The sequence below is a fragment of the Podarcis melisellensis genome (genome assembly GCF_964234715.1).
Source record: "Podarcis melisellensis genome assembly, chromosome: 3".
Lineage (NCBI taxonomy): Eukaryota > Metazoa > Chordata > Lepidosauria > Squamata > Lacertidae > Podarcis > Podarcis melisellensis.
This window is the reverse complement of record NC_138530.1, coordinates 107335078-107354115: the sequence shown is the minus strand read 5'-3', so window position 1 is coordinate 107354115 and position 19038 is coordinate 107335078. Positions and strand designations below refer to the sequence as shown.

At 44.2% G+C, this 19038-nt stretch overlaps 1 protein-coding gene and 1 long non-coding RNA gene across 3 annotated transcripts in view; one reads left to right on the top strand and one right to left on the bottom strand.

The window, feature by feature from the left end:
* The window catches only part of LOC309367271, a 161546-nt gene that overhangs the window by 64266 nt on the left and 78242 nt on the right, over positions 1 to 19038 (top strand). The window lies entirely within an intron of this gene.
* The window catches only part of LOC309367267 (uncharacterized protein), a 32262-nt gene continuing 29024 nt past the window's right edge, over positions 15801 to 19038 (bottom strand). The window contains exon 6 of one of the 2 annotated variants that reach the window (XR_014166971.1): positions 15801 to 16035. The gene's annotated coding sequence lies outside the window, so the exon portion shown is untranslated. Of the gene's footprint in view, positions 16036 to 17495; positions 17723 to 19038 lie in introns of those variants that run through there. The other variant, XR_014166970.1, reaches the window with a different exon arrangement.

The window sequence follows — 19038 nt, the reverse complement described above, 5'->3', positions numbered from 1 at the left end:
GCAGATGAATAAATGAGCAAATAGGTTAATTTGGATATGCAGAAGATATTAAAAATAAATTTAAGGAACCGCAGAAAGAGGGGGAAAGAAAGTCAAGTTTTGAAATGTCAAAATGATTGTAAAACCAGTGACCTGTATAAATCTGAAAAGTATAAATAAAAATTAAAATAATAATTAAAAATATCCAATTGTTCAGATGCATTGGGGGAACATGCCAAACCCCAAACCCCATCATTCCCTTGAATTTCCTCCATCCTCTACACCACCTGTGCAATTTGGGAACTGCCAACTGTGGTGGGCTTTAAATACCTGCTGAAAAGAAATTTGTTTCATCAAGCTTTTGCCGACTCTTCATTTCTGATCACTCACTGCTCACTTTTTCTGGTTCAATGCTCTCTCAACAAGCCGAGTTCCATTCACTGGACAGAAAAGCAGCCACTGCTTGAAGAAAATGTTTAAAATAACATTTGTGAAAAATCCAGAGACTTTTCTATTAGTCATTTTAGGTACAGAGATTCCGGGAGAGCAGAAAAGACTTTTGATGTATGCGACGACAGCAGCGAGGATACTACTGGCCCAGAGATGGAAAGAAGACAAAGTTCCAACCAGAGAGGAGTGGCTGATGAAGATGATGGACTAAGCCGAAACGGCAAAATTGACTGGGAAAATCAGAGACCAGGAAGAGAAGAAATTCAAGAAGGAATGGGAAAAATTTATAATGTATTTAAGAGAACACTGTAAACAACTAAAACCCTTGGCAGGATTAGAGTTATGCTTGTAATGTCAAAATACAATGGAAAAATGGTTAATAATATTTCTAACAAATTAGAGAAAATAGGATAAGCTGAAGGAAAAAGGGATTGACAACAGAAACCAGGGAAGGGCGGTGGGAAGTCAAGGGTTTCAGAGAATCCTAACTCTGAAGGTGAATAATATGCTTAAATTGAAATTTGTTATGTAAAATCTAATTTTTAAAATTTCCCAAAAAAGAAAGAAAAGCAGCCGCCGCAATAACTTTGCTCCCCCCACTCTTTTCCTGTTGGAGAGAACATTCTGCTCTAGCTGCCATTTTCTCTGGGGATTGCAGAACTGAAAGGAAAAACACTCTGGCCTCAGCCACCTGCCAGAGAATTTAAGGCTACTGGATTAAGGATTGTTATGTGTGGAGGTTTGGGGTACCACTTTTGTAGAGTTGCAATCTGTTGTGAATCATCTTGAGAATCTTCTGATGGAAATACCAGGATACAACCCTTCATAATCAATCAATCAATCAATCAATCAATCATGTACAAAACTGCAACTCAAACAACCTTATGTGGTCATTTGTAGCTCTCAGGCAAAACTTTGTTGAGCTGCCCGGTTGAGCTGCTTCTGGAAAATGATGGGTCAGATCAAGTGGAATCCAGGGGGAAAGGCTTTCTTTTGCCTCTCAAGTGTTGCCCAATGCGAAGCAGATGGGGAGGCAGCATCAGAAGGAGCACACATTGTTTGGCTCCTTTTCCCATGGCAAATGTAAAGTGCAGCCAGACATAGAAGGCACACATGCTCCACCTGAAAATAAATGCTTTAGAATGGAGCAAACATATGTTCAAAGTTCTAACCATTTATCCCTCATTTTAGCATGTCTGTAGCTCTATTCAGGTGTTCTAGACAGCATCTTAAAAAGCAGAGAAATCACCTTGCCAACAAAGGTCTGTATAGTTAAAGCTATGGTTTTCCCAGTAGTGATGTATGGAAGTGAGAGCTGGATCATAAAGAAGGCTGATTGCCGAAGAATTGATGCCTTTGAATTATGGTGCTGGAGGAGACTCTTGAGAGTCCCATGGACTGAAAGAAGATCAAACGTATCCATTCTTAAGGAAATCAGCCTTGAGTGCTCACTGGAAGGACAGGTCCTGAAGCTGAGACTCCAATACTTTGGCCACCTCATGAGAAGAGAAGACTCCCTGGAAAAGACCCTGATGTTGGGAAAGATGGAGGGCACAAGGAGAAGGGGATGACAGAGGATGAGATGCTTGGGCAGTGTTCTCGAAGCTACCAGCATGAGTTTGACCAAACTGTGAGAGGCAGTGGAAGACAGGAGTGCCTGGCATGCTCTGGTCCATGGGGTCACAAAGAGTCGGACATGACTAAACATCTAAACAACAAATCTGAGGGATGGAGAGCATACACTGCTACCTCGGTTTAAGAACAGCCCTGTTTATAAACTATTCAGTTTACAAACTCCGCAAAACCAAAAGGTTTGCGAACTTTACCTTGGTCTAAGAATGGAAGCTGAATGGTGGAAGGGCACCTGCGGTGGGAGGCCTCATTAGGGAAAGCATGCCTTGGTTTAAGAACGGTTTTGGTTTAGGAACGGACTTCCGGAACGGATTAAGTTCGTACAGTGGTACCTCTGGTTGCGAACAGGATACATTCCGGAGCCCCGTTCACAACCTGAGCAGAATGCAACCTGTGTCTGTGCATGCGCGGGTCACAATTCGCCACTTCTGCACATGCGCGTGATGTCATTTTGAGTGTCTGCGCATGTGCGAGTGGCGAAACCCGGAAGTAAGCCGTTCTGTTACTTCCGGGTCGCCGCAGGAAGCAACCTGAAAATGCTCAACCTGAAGCGTCTTTAACCAGAGGTATGACTGTAAACTGAGATATCACTGTACTAGTTTTGTCTCCCATTGGCTATCTCCATGGGTCTCTGTGAGTTGGAGGGAAAACATCTGTAATGTGTATCCTTTTCTAGCTCTGCAGTTCCCATGAGATTTAGTTATCCTTCCAAATTGTGGAGGGCAATGAAGCTAGCATGCTTACCCATGCTGTCCCTCATCATATGAAACATTTAGAACAGTGTTTCCCAATCTTGGGCCTCCAGCTGTTTTTCAACTACAGTTCCCATCATCCTTGAGCTTTGGTCCTTCTAGCTAGGGATGCTGAGAATTGTAGTCCAAAACAGCTGGAGATGAAAGTTTGGGAAACCCTGACAAAGAAAACCTAACAAGGATTTCCCTGTCTTTAGAGTAAATAGCTGGACATTCCATTCACAATCCAAATCAAGTTAGTTGTACTATTCAGGGTGTATTTAGTTACTTTTGGTTTTCCTGTCCTCCAGTGTTCTTCATCTTCTCTGTGTATTTTCTCAGGGCTAAACTATTGTCTTTGAAATAGACCCAGTACGTCTATTAGGCAAGGGAAGCCAGTGTGGCCTCACCAGATGTTGTTGGACCACAAATCTCAGCATCCCCATCTACTTATCATTCTCACTAAGGCTCATGGGAGTAACATCTGGAAGACGACATTTGCTCTAAGGTATTGTAGCACAGTGTACCCAGCAAACTAATCAACATAGCTACTCTTCAAGAGCATGTACAAAGAGCAAGCATCTCCACCCCCATTGTTCAGCCCAGACACTGAGGTCCAGCGCCGAGAGCCTTCTGGCAGTTCCCTTACTGCGAGAAGTGAGGTTACAGGGAACCAGGCAGAGGGCCTTCTCGGTAGTGGCACCCTCCCTTCAGATGTCAAGGAAATAAAAAACAATCTGACTTTTAGAAGACATCTGAAGGCAGCCCTGTTCAGGGAAGTTTTTAGTGTTTGATGTTTTATTGTGTTTTTAATATTCTGTTGGGAGCTGCCCAGAGTGGCTGGAGAAACCAGGGTAGTAGTAGTAGTAGTAGTAGTAGTAGTAATAATAATAATAATAATAATAATAATAATAATATAGGCAAGTCTTGCTATCTGAACACAGTGTGTTTTCAGGAAATTGTTTGTTAGATGAGTGTTCACATAATGAGTCAATGATCTATGAGGAAATTTATAACGTGTTCCTGCCAGTGGGATTTTGACTCTCCTCCCCCAAAACACCCCCAGAAAATAACCCTATGAAAACTTGTAAAGGCAAACAAGGAATGAAAAAGTGTTCTCCTATTTATCTGGTCTCTCCCACTACCTAGCACCATGGTTTCTGGTGAAACGGCTGCTGTGGACTGGAAAAACACAAAAAGTAAGGCTTACTTAAGGCTGCTTATTTGTTTACAATACTACTCACAGCTCTGGCTGTTTGACTGTTTGAATCTGTAGTGTGTATAGTGAGATTTGGGTGCTAATTACTTGTTTTTGAACCTGTGCGTATTATTCAACACTGTTAAGGGCAGAAGGATCCCATTTCCCCAAACACATTCTCATAAGTCTATTAAATTATATACTGCGCTTTAAATCCAAAGCATATTTACCAGGGCAGGGGTAGCCAATGTAGTGCCCTCCTGATGTTTCTGGACTACAATTCCCATCATCCCTGACTACTAACCATGATGGCTGACGTTACAGGGAGATGTAGTCCAACAATATCTGGCTTCCTGGTATTTGGGAGTAAGTCCTTTTGAACTCAGCTGGACTTACTGATGCTTAGGAATTTTTGTGGGATTTCTGTGCATGGAAGCATTTCCCCAGTCTTTGCTTGTTGTTGTTGTTTAGTCGTTTAGTTGTGTCCGACTCTTCGTGACCCCATGAACCAGAGCACTCCAGGCACTCCTGTCTTCCACTGCTTTCCACAGTTTGGTCAAACTCATGTTCGTAGCTTCAAGAACACTGTCCAACCATCTCGTCCTCTGTCGTCCCCTTCTCCTTGTGCCCTCCATCTTTCCCAACATCGTCTTTGCTAGTGGGGTGGAAATTGTTGAACTGTGTTAAAATATGCAGGTGACAATTGATTGATTATGTGAGGCTGAAATGCGTTTGGAATTAAATCAGTCCCACTATTAATTTGGACTTTTGCTTCATTCCAAGAAAGCCCCTTTAATTGCTGTTATTTATGCAGATGATTCGTCAAGCGGAATCTTCATAATAATGGCCACCCCTCCAAAAAAACCCAACACCCCCTTGCAACCATCCACAGAATATCTCTCTCTCTCTCCCTCTCTCTCTCTCTCTCAGGACAGATGGCGAGGGCTGAAACTTCATGAATTTGTTATTGACCTAATTGGAATCACATTGTACATTGTTCTCAAGATACACTGAGGGGGTGGATATAGAACGGTGCCAGTATAGAAATGTGGAACTGTGAAAATCCTACAGAAGGCAAGGGAGGGAGGGGGATTCCAGAACCCCTTGGGTCATTCTTGCTGCCTGAGCAGACCACTGTTGACCCAGGGTCAGACATGGGGAGGCACCTCACAGCTGCAGTCTTTCCCCTTCATTTCCCAGTAGAGGTTCTTCTAGGGAGGGAATCAGCCTTAAATAGGATATCTAAAGCCTGGGAAAAGCCACACAGATATGGAGCAATTTACAAGCTAGTAATTAGGGAAGCTATATAGTCTCATTGAATGGAGTGAATAAAAGCTGTGAGGCCTAGCCCTGACTTCATTATGGTTCCTGAACGGGACCATGGAATAGGAATCACATATCCACAGATACAGAAAGTAGTCAGCAGCTACAAGATGCTACAGGTTCCTCTTTCAAGGCAGATCTGCCCCAAAATGGAAAATGAGTGAGGTCTCAACCAAAGAAGAATGACAACTTAAGTTGACAGAATATGCACAACTTGCAAGCTTAACATACAGTGGTACCTCTAGTTACGAACTTAATTTGTTCCGGAGGTCCGTTCTTAACCTGAAACTGTTCTTAACTAGAGGTGTGCTTTCGCTAATGGGGCCTCTTGCTGCTGCTGTGCCACCGGCACACAATTTCCGTTCTCATCCTGGGGCAAAGTTCTCAACTCAAGGTACCTCTTCCAGGTTAGAGTAGTTTGTAACCTGAAGCATTTGTGACCTGAGGCATTTGTAACTCGAGGTACGACTGTATAGACAAGAGAACAAGAAGAACATATGTTTCGAGAAGATTGGAAAACGTTTATTGAATTTATGGAAAATAACTGTGTACAGCTGAAATTGCTGGCAGCATTAAGATAAATTCATCAGAGTAAATAAATTTTGATGGATGCAGATCTTAGGGGTGCATCTCGTTTGCCTTTGGGGTGTGTGTCAAATATGGCATTTTCAGTGCATCCATACATTTCTTCTGAAAAAGATGCCATTGCTAAAAATATATTAAATTCTTATTTTTCTACACAACTACCCACCAGTTGCATATTCTTTATTTTTCTTTCCGAATTAACCATGCAAGGGACCCCACTCAGTTAGGGATCAATGCTGTGATGTGAATTGAAGAACACTCAAACCTGAATGGAGCTGAAATGGAGCGCGAATCGGGAGGGTGTATGTGTGTGCCAGTTCTATCTCCAGCACTCCTTTCCTTGCCCATTCCACCTGCAGCCTTTTGAAATAAGAAGAAGGTCTGAAAGGGGTTTCTAAGCCCACTTGGTTGAGACGTACCTATGTTTTTTAAAAAATGAGCAGAGAAGGGGCTTGCTGTGAAGTTGCAGCTTTTCCATGTGGCATTTGCTGCTATGATTCTTCAACATCAGCTTCGTTGGCCTGGTCATGTTGTTCGGATGCCTGATTATCGTCCTCCAAAGCAACTACTCTATTCCGAACTTAAAAATGGAAAGCGTAATGCTGGTGGTCAACAAAAGAGGTTTAAAGACTCTCTCAAGGCAAATCTAAAAAATGTAGTATAAACACCGACAACTGGGAAACACTGGCCAGCGAGCGCTCCAACTGGAGAACAGCCTTTACCAAAGGTGTCATGGACTTTTGAAGACGCTTGAACTCAGGATGAAAGGGAGAAACGTGCTAAGAGGAAGTTTCCACCAGGAAACCTATGTCCCCACTGGAAGGACGTGTGGATGCAGAATTGGCCTCCACACTTACGGATTCAACTGTTAAAACCATGTTCATGGAAGACAATCTTACCCAGCCATGAGTGATCACCAAAGAGGAAGAAGATGACAAGCTGCCATAGAGAATTTGTCCATCTAGTTCACCATTTAGCCTGACTGCCAGCAGCCCTCCAGGGTCCTAACAGCAGCAGATGGCATGATGGGTTGGGGTGGAGGTGCTGCCCTGACCCCCCGGCAGCTGAGTTGCAATGAAATCGGTGCAATGTGGACACACCAGTGGAGGTCCCCAATATAGGTTTCAGATTTTCGTTTGTATATAGAGTCCCCTTAACAGGCCAGTTTAAATTAAGCCTTTTTCTGGATCCCATCTCACGTCCAAGCCTAACTACTTTACTAGGTGGCTGTGAAGCTGAAGGAATTGGTAGCAGCAAATTAAAAATAGGCAAACATGGTACTTGTAGGGTAGAAAAGTGAGGCCGAAGAACCTGGGACCCCTGGCATTGTGGGGTGGAGGTAGAAGCTCTCCACAAAGACCAAAAACATAACGGAAACATCCCCCCCTGACATTTAATCAACGGTGAATGGGGTGGTGAATGGGGGTGGGGGCAGCTGTTTAGGCCAACACCTAATTTTAATTATATTTTTTTTAAAAAAATATTATTATTATTATTTACAATGCACACACAACTTTACAGATACAACCATTCAAATACCGACAATACAAATACACTACACAAATACAAACATAAATATTACACCTATGTGGCTTCCCTCCACCAGTGTTCATCATTTCCTGTATTTCTTATAGGTAAAGGTAAAGGTACCCCTGCCCGTACGGGCCAGTCTTGACAGACTCTGGGGTTGTGCGCCCATCTCACTTAAGAGGCCAAGGGCCAGCACTGTCCGGAGACACTTCCGGGTCACATGGCCAGTGTGACATTGCTGCTCTGGTGAGCCAGAGCTGCACACGGAAACGCCGTTTACCTTCCCGCTGGTAAGCGGTCCCTATTTATCTACTTGCACCCGGAGGTGCTTTCGAACTGCTAGGTTGGCAGGCGCTGGGACCGAGCAGCGGGAGCGCACCCCGCCGCAGGGATTCGAACCGCCGACCTTTCAATCGGCAAGTCCTAGGCGCTGAGGCTTTAACCCACAGTGCCACCTGTGTCCCCTATATTTCTTATATTCTTATTTATATTGCAATTTGTAACTCTCATCTTTAATATTGTTATTTAACTATTCATTTGTTATCTGTATCAACTTTACAAACTTAATCAAAACATGGCCGAGACCTAATTTTGATAAGGGTTTTTTTTTTTTTTTTTTTTAAGCTAAAAAGTCCAAGAATTGTGAAAAGCAAGTAGATTGCTAAGTTATCAGCCACACATTAGTCCTGGAATTTACAACAATTAAATCCCTCAAGCGTCCCCGGCCAGCGGAGTTTGGAGCAATTTCCTTGCATAGGAAGGAGGGTGGGAGGAGAGAATCTTCTACTTGAGCAAGTGTTGTGATTAAGAGGAAGGGGAAAAGGGAAAGTCGGGTTGTTATCTCGGGACGGTTGCTAAGTTGGGAGATGGAGGTGACAGCTCCCAGAGACAGGTGACTGATGACAAAGAACACAGACCTTTTCTCAGCAAAGAAATACTGCTCCGTGAAGTGGAACAGGCTGGCTTGCTGTTAAAAGCAAATCCCAGCTTGATATGGCTGAGCACACGCAGAAATCCTCAGCACTTCAGCTGCTAGCAGAACAAGAGAGAAAAATACTCTTTCTAATAAGAATAAATAAATAATTTTCTTATTTACACCCTGCCCATCTGACTGGGTTGCCCCAACCATTCTGGGCAGCTTGTAAAAACATGTAAAAACATAATATAAACGTTAAAAACATAATATAAACGTTAAAAACCTCCGAATACAGGAGCCCCCGCCTCAGCATGCAACATGTTGAGTTGCCCGACCGGGCACCCACAATGAACATTTTGTGGGTGCCTAGGTCCCAGAGCCCCCTGGAGATGTTGCCTATGATAGCAGGAGAGGTTTCAATAAGCATTATTAAAGCATGTTTAAAACAACCACAACAAATGGATATTAGATTTTTAAATACGCTCAGTGGAGGAATAATGTTGCTTGCTGCTTTCATTCACTGGCAGTCGGAGAAGTATGCTTTAATTTCTTTTGGCGACATAGTTCACATGTCCTTGGAGAGACATCTTGATTCTGGGCTTGGAGAAGAAAAACTCTGGCCCCAGTGAATTCTCCCCAGGGAGACATTTATTTACATACCCTGCTGTGCAGCTTTGCATCCAGAACTGTGGAATGCACACTAATGTGCGAATAAATACAAAACCATACTTAGCTGGCGTGCATTTAAGGCTATTTCTGCCCCTATATGAAATCCTGGGCCGAAAGAACTGCCAAAAAACTTGGTATTTCTCCAGTACTGGGTGGAATACAAATAGCATTTCCCCACTCCTTGAAAATCTAAACTTCTTTGGGGTGGCAGAAACATTCATTTCTAGTGAGGGGATTCAGAGAAATTAATCCTCAATATGCAGTAAATCTGAGATAAAGAGCACTGAGAAAATCTGTGCAGTTGTTTGTTTAGGCAAATAAAGGTAAAGGTAAAGGGACCCCTGACCATTAGGTCCAGTCGTGGCTGACTCTGGGGTTGCGGTGCTCATCTTGCTTTATTGGCCAAAGGAGCTGGCGTACAGCTTCCGGCTCATGTGGCCAGCATTACTAAGCCGCTTCTGGCGAACCAGAGCAGTGCAAGGAAACGCTGTTTACCATTCCGCTGGAGTGGTACCTATTTATCTACTTGCACTTTGTGCTTTCGAACTGCTAGGTTGGCAGGAGCTGGGACCGAGCAACAGGAGCTCACCCCGTCGTGGGGATTCGAACCGCTGACCTTCTGATCAGCAAGCCCTAGGCTCTGTGGTTTAACCCACAGGGCCAGATACACCCACTTAAATGTGTATTTGAATCCCCTCTAAAGTGTATGACATACCTGAACTGGTTTAACTGTCATTCTCTTTCTTCAGGGAAACTTGAGAACTGTATTTTTGTGCTGGGAGGAGGGAACAAGGGATCTCCAACAGAAAATTGTCACCCCCATCCTGCCCCAATGGCACCACTGCCTGGACAACCCTAAACATGCTGGCTCCCTCTTTCAACAAGGGGGTGGTTGTGGATCTGAGGAACTTTAAACAATACAGCTGTCAGTTGTGTCCCTCCCCAGGTGTAGCCATTGTTTGGTCTCATCTTCTAGTAGTATATATGGGATTATGTGGTGTATATGTTTTATGTTGGTGATGTAACATGTTTCTGTGTTGGGGATTCCCCATTCTCCCTCTGAGGAAGGGAGGTGCAGGTATTTGGGGCTTCTTCTTGGCTTTTCGTGTGAGAAGATAAATGAGTGTGGGTTTTTTTTTGCCATTTGCAAAGTTGGGCTGGGGGAATCCAGATTGGGAGGGTTTGGAATAGGTAGGTTAGTTTTGAGAGGGTGATCATTTTGATCATCGGAAGGTTGGTGGTTCGAATCCCCACGACGGGGTGAGCTCCTGTTGCTCTGTCCCTGCTCCTACCAACCTAGCAGTTTGAAAGCACTTCAAAGTGCAAGTAGATAAATAGGTACCACTCCGGTGGGAAGGTAAACAGCGTTTCCGTGCGCTGCTCTGGGTCGCCAGAAGCAGCTTAGTCATGCTGCCCACATGCTGGCCATGCTGTACGCCGGCTCCCTCAGTCAATAAAGCGAGATGAGTGCCGCAACCCCAGAGTCGGTCACGACTGGACCTTATGGTCAGGGGTCCCTTTACCCTTTACCTTTATTTTGTCCGAGAGAGTGAAGTTGGTATTGTTCCATCTCTGTTGATTTGTATTGCCACTCGACCTCAGCCCCACTTACCATGCCCCCCTTTCCCCCTTTTCTTTCTAATGTATCACTAATGTCTCAACAAATGAAACTGATCTGTAGAAAATGTAACTTTTATTAAAAAAAATTGCACATACAGTGGATGCTCGGGTTGCGAACATGATCCGTGCAGGAGGCACGTTCGCAACCTGCAGCATTCGCAACCCACAACGCTGCGTCCGCACACACGTGGGTTGCGATTCGGCGCTTCTGCGCATGCACAAAGTGCGATTTAGTGATTCTGCGCATGCGCGAGCACCGAAACCCAGAAGTAACCCGTTCCGGTACTTCCAGGTTTCGACGCGTCCGTAACCCGAAAACGCTCAACCTGAAGGGTCTCTAACCCGAGGTATGACTGTACTTTTGTAAACCAAGAAATCTTTAATAAAAATATGTTAAAAACAAAACAAAGCACCAGTTCAAAATTTGGCATTCAGCCAGGTCACATGGGATTTTCTACCTATAGATAAGAGAAAGCTGGTAAAAGATAGCAAGGAAATTGATTGTCGGCCATGAACTCAAGGCTCTTCTACTGGGTTTCAGACTTGATAACTGACCATCTTATTGTCTCCATCTTCATGAAATATCCTGCCATAAAATGAACCAGATGCATAACCCCAAGTTCACACATTCCAAAGTGCACGTTGAGTTACATGTTGCCAAACTCTGGGTTCTGAAACAGAATGGCAAACATCTTCGCAATCTCCAGATGCTCAGTTCAAAGACTGCACCAGCGTTCAGAGCAAATATCATTTGTGAATTTGAGATGTTTGTTCAAATCAAACTTTGAGCATTGATTTTTAGCTTTAAAAAGGCTGAAAGGGCAGGCCTCTCTGGCACTACTACTGAGCTTTCCACATGAAATATGCGAGACATTATACCACACAGCACACTCATAAGGACTTTTGCTTGCCCATAGACATATGTGTTAGTGCTGCTACATCTAACATGCTGAACTGATTAGCGGGAGGTATTTTAGCAGGAATAGAGCCAAATTTTAGCCAACAGGTTGGATTCTATTTCAGCTGCAAGAGCTAATATTGGAAAATATATTTGGTCTCCCATTTCTCATTTTGCATCGTTGTCCTCTTCCTCCCCTTATCATTGTGTTTTAATTGAAAGAGACATTTGATCCCCACAATGATATCTATCAGTACATAGACAATGTTCTGATATGTCTCTTCCTTGTCATATATATAAATATTTGCAATCATATTTTATTGATCCTTCTGAGCTGAATTGACAGCCCAAAGTTAACTTTTACAAGTGGTATGGGGCTTTTAGATAGCAAGTGCAATGGTAAATGTCAATGGACTGTTCTCAATGATTACTCTGTGACAATATGCCTATAGGCAGATGTAAACTCTGCCCATGGCTGAGTTGCTACACTATTTCATCAGCATTGTGATCAGAGACCTCCATTACTGCCTCCTTTAAGCAGTGGCATAGTGTGTGTAGGGGGGGGGCACTGGGGCGGTCGCCCCAGGCGCAAAATTTTAGGGGTTAAAAATTTCAACACCTGGGGCTGCCTCAAAACTGCTGCACCCTTCAATCGCTGGGCTCCATTGAAAACGGTTTCTCTGTGCAAACCAGGAAGTGACCTCTCCAGACAACGGAATGACTCTTCTTTTGTTATCTCTGCATCTGTTATCTCCTGGGTGAGTGATGCAGGCACCATTAGGCATACTGAGCCCATTTCCCTCACACCCACTCACCCCTTCCACATGGCCCCGGGCACTGACAACCCACGCTACGCCACTGCCTTTGAGACTTTCTGAGTTGCAGGTGCCTTTAGGAAAAACAACACAACTCTCTCTGCTTGCTATTTGGCAGGCCATGCTTCCCTTTTTAGGGTAAATAGACATACATGTTGGCACATGCCAGCTAGAGCCTTGCAAAGTCTCTGTTTTAATTTAGTGCCAAATTGTTTCTGCAAGCTGAGGACCCCCCCATGACTAGCACCTTACATTGTGTGTTCTCCCCCCTCCCCTTGGCAGATGTTTTCATCAGCGGTGCCTGGTGCCTATTGGGATTGGTAGAGCTGGACCATAAAGAAGGCTGATCACCGAAGAATTGATGCTTTTGAATTATGGTGCCGGAAGAGACTCTTGAGAGTCCCATGAACTGCAAGAAGATCAAATCTATCCATTCTGAAGGAAATCAGCCCTGAGTGCTCACTGGAAGGACAGATCGTGAAGCTGAGGCTCCAATACTTTGGCCACCTCATGAGAAGAGAAGACTCCCTGGAAAAGACCCTGGTGTTGGGAAAGATGGAAGGCACAAGGAGAAGGGGACGACAGAGGACGAGATGGTTGGACAGTGTTCTCGAAGCTACCAGCATGAGTTTGACCAAACTGTGGGAGGCAGTGGAAGACAGGAGTGCCTGTTGTGCTCTGGTCCATGGGGTCACAAAGAGTCGGACACGACTAAACGACTAAACAACAACAAAGGGTGGAAGGAAAGAAGCCCAGACAGTAGCTGGAGCCAAAGCCAATGGCAGGCAGAACCAAGTTTTGTCCCCATTCTCCCCCATGCTACAACAGCAGCTGTCCCTATTTTCCAGGGACAGTCCCAGAATTATGAAAGCCACCCAGCTTCTGATTTGATCCAAGAATGTTCCTACTTTCCCCACCAGTGCCACTACCAAGCTCAGGGAGAAGGATGAGCTGATGCCTTTCCTGAGCAGCAGTGGCAGCTGCAAGGGAGCATATCGTTGCCTCTCTGTGGCCGCCACTGCCAGCCTCCTCCCTTGGGCACCTCACAGGGGTTGCTGGAGAGCAGGAGACGTGTGGGAGAGGCTGTCGCCCAGCACTGAATGACGCACTGGCTTTGAATTGCAGGCAGAGGACAGGGCAGTCCTGGGCGTGAAGAAAGGGGGAGCCGAGTTGAGTGCAAGGGGCCTTTATGGCAGCCTTTCTCAACCTGTGGGTCCTCAGATGTTGTTGAACTACAACTCCCATCACCCCTAGCTAGCAAGGCCAGAGCTCAGGGATGATGGGAGTTGTAGTCCAACAACATCTGGGGACCCACAGGTTGAGAACCGTTGCATTATGGGGTTTTGTATGCATTGTTTGTCCACATCTAATCTTGCCCCTTTAAAAAAATTATTTATTGGAGTGTATTTATAAAATAAAATCAGGGTCAAGGGGTTTTCTCAGGACGCTGGAAGGTGTGTATGCTGAATCCCGTTGTTGTAAGGTAAAGGACCCCTGGACAGTCCAGTCAAAGGTGACTATGGGGTTGCAGTGCTCATTTTGCTTTCAGGCCGAGGGAGACGGCATTTGTCCACAGACAGCTTTCTGGGTCATGTGGTGAGCATGACTAAACAGCTTCTGGCCCAATGGACCACAGTGACAGAGCACATGGAAATGCCATTTACCTTCCCGCCGCAACTGTACCTATTTATCTACTTACACTGGTGTGCTTTTGTACTGCTAGGTTGGCAGGAGTTGGGACAGAGCAACGGGAGCTCACCCCATCGTGGGGATTTGAACTGCTGACTTTCTGTGGGTTGCGAGCAGAACCAAAAAATAGGGAGTCGGGGGGGGGGTCAGTTGGATGGGCAGTGAGGAATGTCCCTATTTTCATCAGGGGAATGGTAGAGGGTATGAATGCTATGAATATGAAGTAGGAAGCTGACAGACAATGGTACCCAATGATCAGACCGTGCAGGGGTGTGTGCGTGTTGCAGGTTGAAGGTACACTGAGGTTGATCAAAGCAGTGGCTTATTTGTGTGAATGTACCAGCCTCCACTGATATTTGAAGTACATCACCCTGAAAATCTTAACAAGAGTGAAATGCATATGTATATGTTTCAAGTAAGTAAATGTACAATTAGATATATGCAATCAACAATTTTTTAGAACAAAAAAATTGATTCATTGCTAGAACGGAGCACTGCCAAAAGGTGATGTCAGCTTGGAATTTGGGGAGCTGTTTCAGGGGGACCAAACTGTTCCAGGGAAGCAAACATGGTCCTTGGTATGTCTGACATAGGTGTGGGCTTGTTAGGCAATGCATTCCACCTGCAATAGTCAGAAGGGGAACTCCAAAGTTAGACTTCGCACCTTGCCTAAAACGATTTTGGGAATGCACATACTGTATTATTGGCTCTCACCAAGGCTATGCACATGGAATGCACATTGATTTTAGAGTCAATAATTATTAGGAGGATCTTGGACCCTGATGGAGACATTCCTGGCCAGTGAGGACCCCCTCCCCCCCAAAAAAAACCCCAGCACAGTTGGCCTGTTAGCTATTTATGTATGTCAGAAAAAAGGCAGTTGGTCTACCCTGTGGATGTCAAACTTCAGAATGCACATACCCTGGTCAATATTTGCTGGGTCTAAAGGCACCAATTTAAACAGTTTTCAATGATAGAGGGAGTGTATTTTCAAAAGCATCCTAATGATACAAAAATCCAGGCTGTAATGCATTGATTTTTCAGGGTATTTACAGTGGTCTTGCTCTCACATAATGTTTAACTAATGTTTAGGTGGAATCTTCTTTCTTGTAGTTTGGATCCATTGCTCTGTGTCCGCTTCTCTGGAGCAGCAGAAAACAACCTTTCTCCCTCCTCTATGTGACATCCTTTTATATATTTGAACATGGCTATCATATCACCCCTTAACCTCCTCTTCTCCAGGCTAAACATGCCCAGCTTGTAGGATTGAGCCAACTTGTAGGATTGAGCCAAAACTGCTCATAGGTGTTTTGGGGTTTTCTTGCACATTTTTGAACAGCGTTGAAGAACTCCCAATTTTTAGTGATTTTTCTGTATTTCTTGTCACTATTTTAATTGCCCACATGCACTTATTTTGATTGCTCACATGCACTCTCATTCTCTCACTTGCCCTTAGTGAATTGGCCAAGCAGCCAAATCAATCTGGTGGGAATAAAATTCTGATGCCATTCACTGTGTAAACCTTGGGTGAGTATGATCATCCACACGACTAAGCCATGAAATATCTACCTGAGTTGCCTGCAGTGATATCATCATGTTGTCAAATCTGATTGCCTATGTAGCTTATTCACTACGTGATCCCTGATTGTCTGGGATCATCCATATGGTTAATCTAAAGGTGGAAGAAGCCACCTTCAAACAATGGCATAAATGAGGCTCAAGAAAAGTGAATATTCACAAATTTCTATCCATTCTAGAAAAAGTATTTAGCTCACCAACATCTTTAATTCACTTTCTGGAAAACTGAAACACAACTCTACCTAGCGCACCTTTAGAGACAACCAATCAAGTTTGGATCCAGAAACGTTTGGCAAATCCAAAACTGCCATGTCATAGGATACTTCAGCCCCATTGAGGTTAAGGGGCTTTTCAAAAAGAGTTGAAATTAACCCCAGAAGATCCACAACTGCAAAACTAACAGTATATTTTTGTTCTTAATCCTATAAAGAAAATGAAAAACAATAAAAATGGCATGGGGAACAACCCTTGGTTTGGCAAAACAAAGTAACAACAACAACAACTATTATTATTATTATTATTATTATTATTATTATTATTATTATTATTATACCCCACCCATCTGGCTGGGTTTCCCCAGCCACTCCGGGCAGCTCCCAACAGAATATTAAAAACACAATAAAACATCAAACATTAAAAACTTCCCTAAACTAGCCTGCCTTCAGATGTTTTCTAAAAGTTAGATAGTTGTTTATTTCCTTGACATCTGAAGGGAGGGTGTTCCACAGGGTGGGTGCCACTACCAAGAAGGCCCTCTGCCTGGTTCCCTGTAGCCTCACTTCTCGCAGGGAGGGAACCACCAGAAGGCCCTCAGAGCTAGATCTTAGTGTCCGGGCTGAACGATGGGGGTGGAGATGCTCTTTCAGGTATACTGGGCCGAGGCCGTTGAGGGCTTTAAGGCTCAGCACCAACCCTTTGAATTGTGCTCGGAAACGTACTGAGAGCCAATGCAGGTCTTTCAGGACTGGTGTTATATGATCTCGGAGGCCTCTCCCAGTCACCAGTCTAGCTGCCGCATTCTGGATTAGTTGTAGTTTCCGGGTCACCTTCAAAGGTAGAGCGTGTTGCAGTAGCCCAAGCGGGAGATAACCAGAGCATGCACCACTCTGGCAAGACAGTCCGCGGGCAGGTAGGGTCTCAAGTCTGCGTACCAGATGGAGCTGGTAGACAGCTGCCCTGGACACAAAATTGTTAGCACGAGGTTAAAGAAGATTATTACAGCCCATTGAAATCATTGCTCTGTGTTGTCTCCCCAGATGGCACTATTCAAGATATCTTGAACTGCAGCTTCCATCAGCCCCAATTGGCATGGCCAGTGGTCAAGGTTGATGCAAGTTAGAAACAACATCTGAGAAGCACCATGGAGGGGAATGCTGGCTCAATGAAAGAACACATGCTTTGAGTCCATTAAGGCCAAATTATAGATCTCTAACAGAAGACCTGAGAATTCCTGTCACAGAGAACTGCTGCAGAGTAGACAACACAGAGTTTGTGCCACTAGCGGTCTGACTCAGTTTAAGGCAAGCACTTGGGTTAATTTCTATATCACGGATTTTATATGGATACATTTTCTTTCTTTCTTTCTTTCTTTCTTTCTTTCTTTCTTTCTTTCTTTCTTTCTTTCTTTCTTTCTTTCTTTCTTTCTTTCTTTCTTTCTTTCTTTCTTTCTGGTGAATATTGATGGAGATGATTGCCATAAAATGCTATAGGCCTTTGATGTTTCTAATAGAGGATGCAAATGCTTAACAGATGAAAATTATGTTGCTAATAAGAAAATAACCATGAAATGCAGAAATACAATTAGAAAAACTTGTAAGGAGAGCTGAAATATCCAAGACACTTCGTGTTGAAGACGAAGGGGAAGAAAAGAGGCAAAGTATCCTTTGAAGTATGTAAATATTATTTCATTGATCTGCTGTGGGATTATTTTTTTCCAGGCCCATATTTCAACGTATATTGGCAAGGATGAAAGATCCTGTGCAGCATGAATTGTTGCAAATATCTGAAAGCTGAGCGGATGTTTTTTTTCCTAATGAGAAACATGGAATGCACAAAGCAAATAAGTAATCTTCCTCTCAGCTTCTTAGGTTCACGGAATGTACTGTAGAGCTACGACAAACGAAAGAAAACAAATAATTAGCTTATGGAACTCTCTGCCACAAGATGTGGCCACTTAGCTTGTTTGAAGGGTGAGTAGATAAATCCATGGAGGTAGCTTAAACCATGTCTTGGTTTAAGCATATTTGCTTTTTGCTCCATTTCCCTATGCCCACCAGGGCCCACTAGGAACAACCTGGCACTTCGTTTGACCACCCAGGAATGATCCTTTCTCCCCAGCAGACCTCAATCTTAATATGATCTGAACATTCTCCACTCTGTTGGGGAACTACCAAGTGTTACTCAAGATCTCCCAGAGTCCACCCCTTGAATGTCACCCAGAGCCTTGAGAAACCTGGCAACCTTACGCAGAGTGACAAAAGTACATACCCTCCAACATTTCTCCGATGGTGTCTCATTCCATAATGATAATTTTACTATTTATACCCTACATATCTTACTGGGTTGCCCCTGCCATTCTGGGCAGCTTCCAAGATATATAAAAACACAATAGAACATTAAACATTTAAAAAACCTTCCTTATACAGGATTGCCCCTTCACGGATCACTGCCTTGCCATGGCGAAGGGGCTTGAATAACTAAGAGAAGCTATGAATTATGCTGTGCAGGGCACCCAAGATGAACACGTCATAGTGGAGAGTTTTGACCAAACGTGATCCACCTGGAGCAGGAACCGGCAAGCCACTCCAGCATCCCTGCCAAGAAAACTCCATGGACAAAGACAACAGGTGTATAAAAGTTATGACGCTGGAAGATGAGACATCACCTTGCCAACAAAGGTCCGTATAGTTAAAGCCATGGTTTTCACAGTAGTGATGTATGGAAGTGAGAGCTGGACCATAAAGAAGGCTGGTCGCCGAAGAATTGATGCTTTTGAATTATGGTTCTGGAGGAGACTCTTGAGAGTCCCATGAACTGCAAGAAGATCAAACCTCTCCATTCTGAAGGAAATCAGCCCTGAATGCTCACTGGAAGGACAGATCCTGAAGCTGAGACTCCAATACTTTGGCCACCTCATGAGAAGAGAAGACTCCCTGGAAAAGACCCTGATGTTGGGAAAGATGGAGGGCACAAGGAGAAGGGGACGACAGAGGACGAGATGGTTGGACAGTGTTCTCGAAGCTACCAGCATGAGTTTAACCAAACTGTGGGAGGCAGTGGAAGACAGGAGTGCCTGTTGTGCTCTGGTCCATGGGGTCACGAAGAGTCGGACACGATTAAACGACTAAACAACAACAACAACAAAATACAGAATTGCCTTCAGACGGCTCGAGGGTTGGATAATTCCATACCCTCCAAGATTTCTC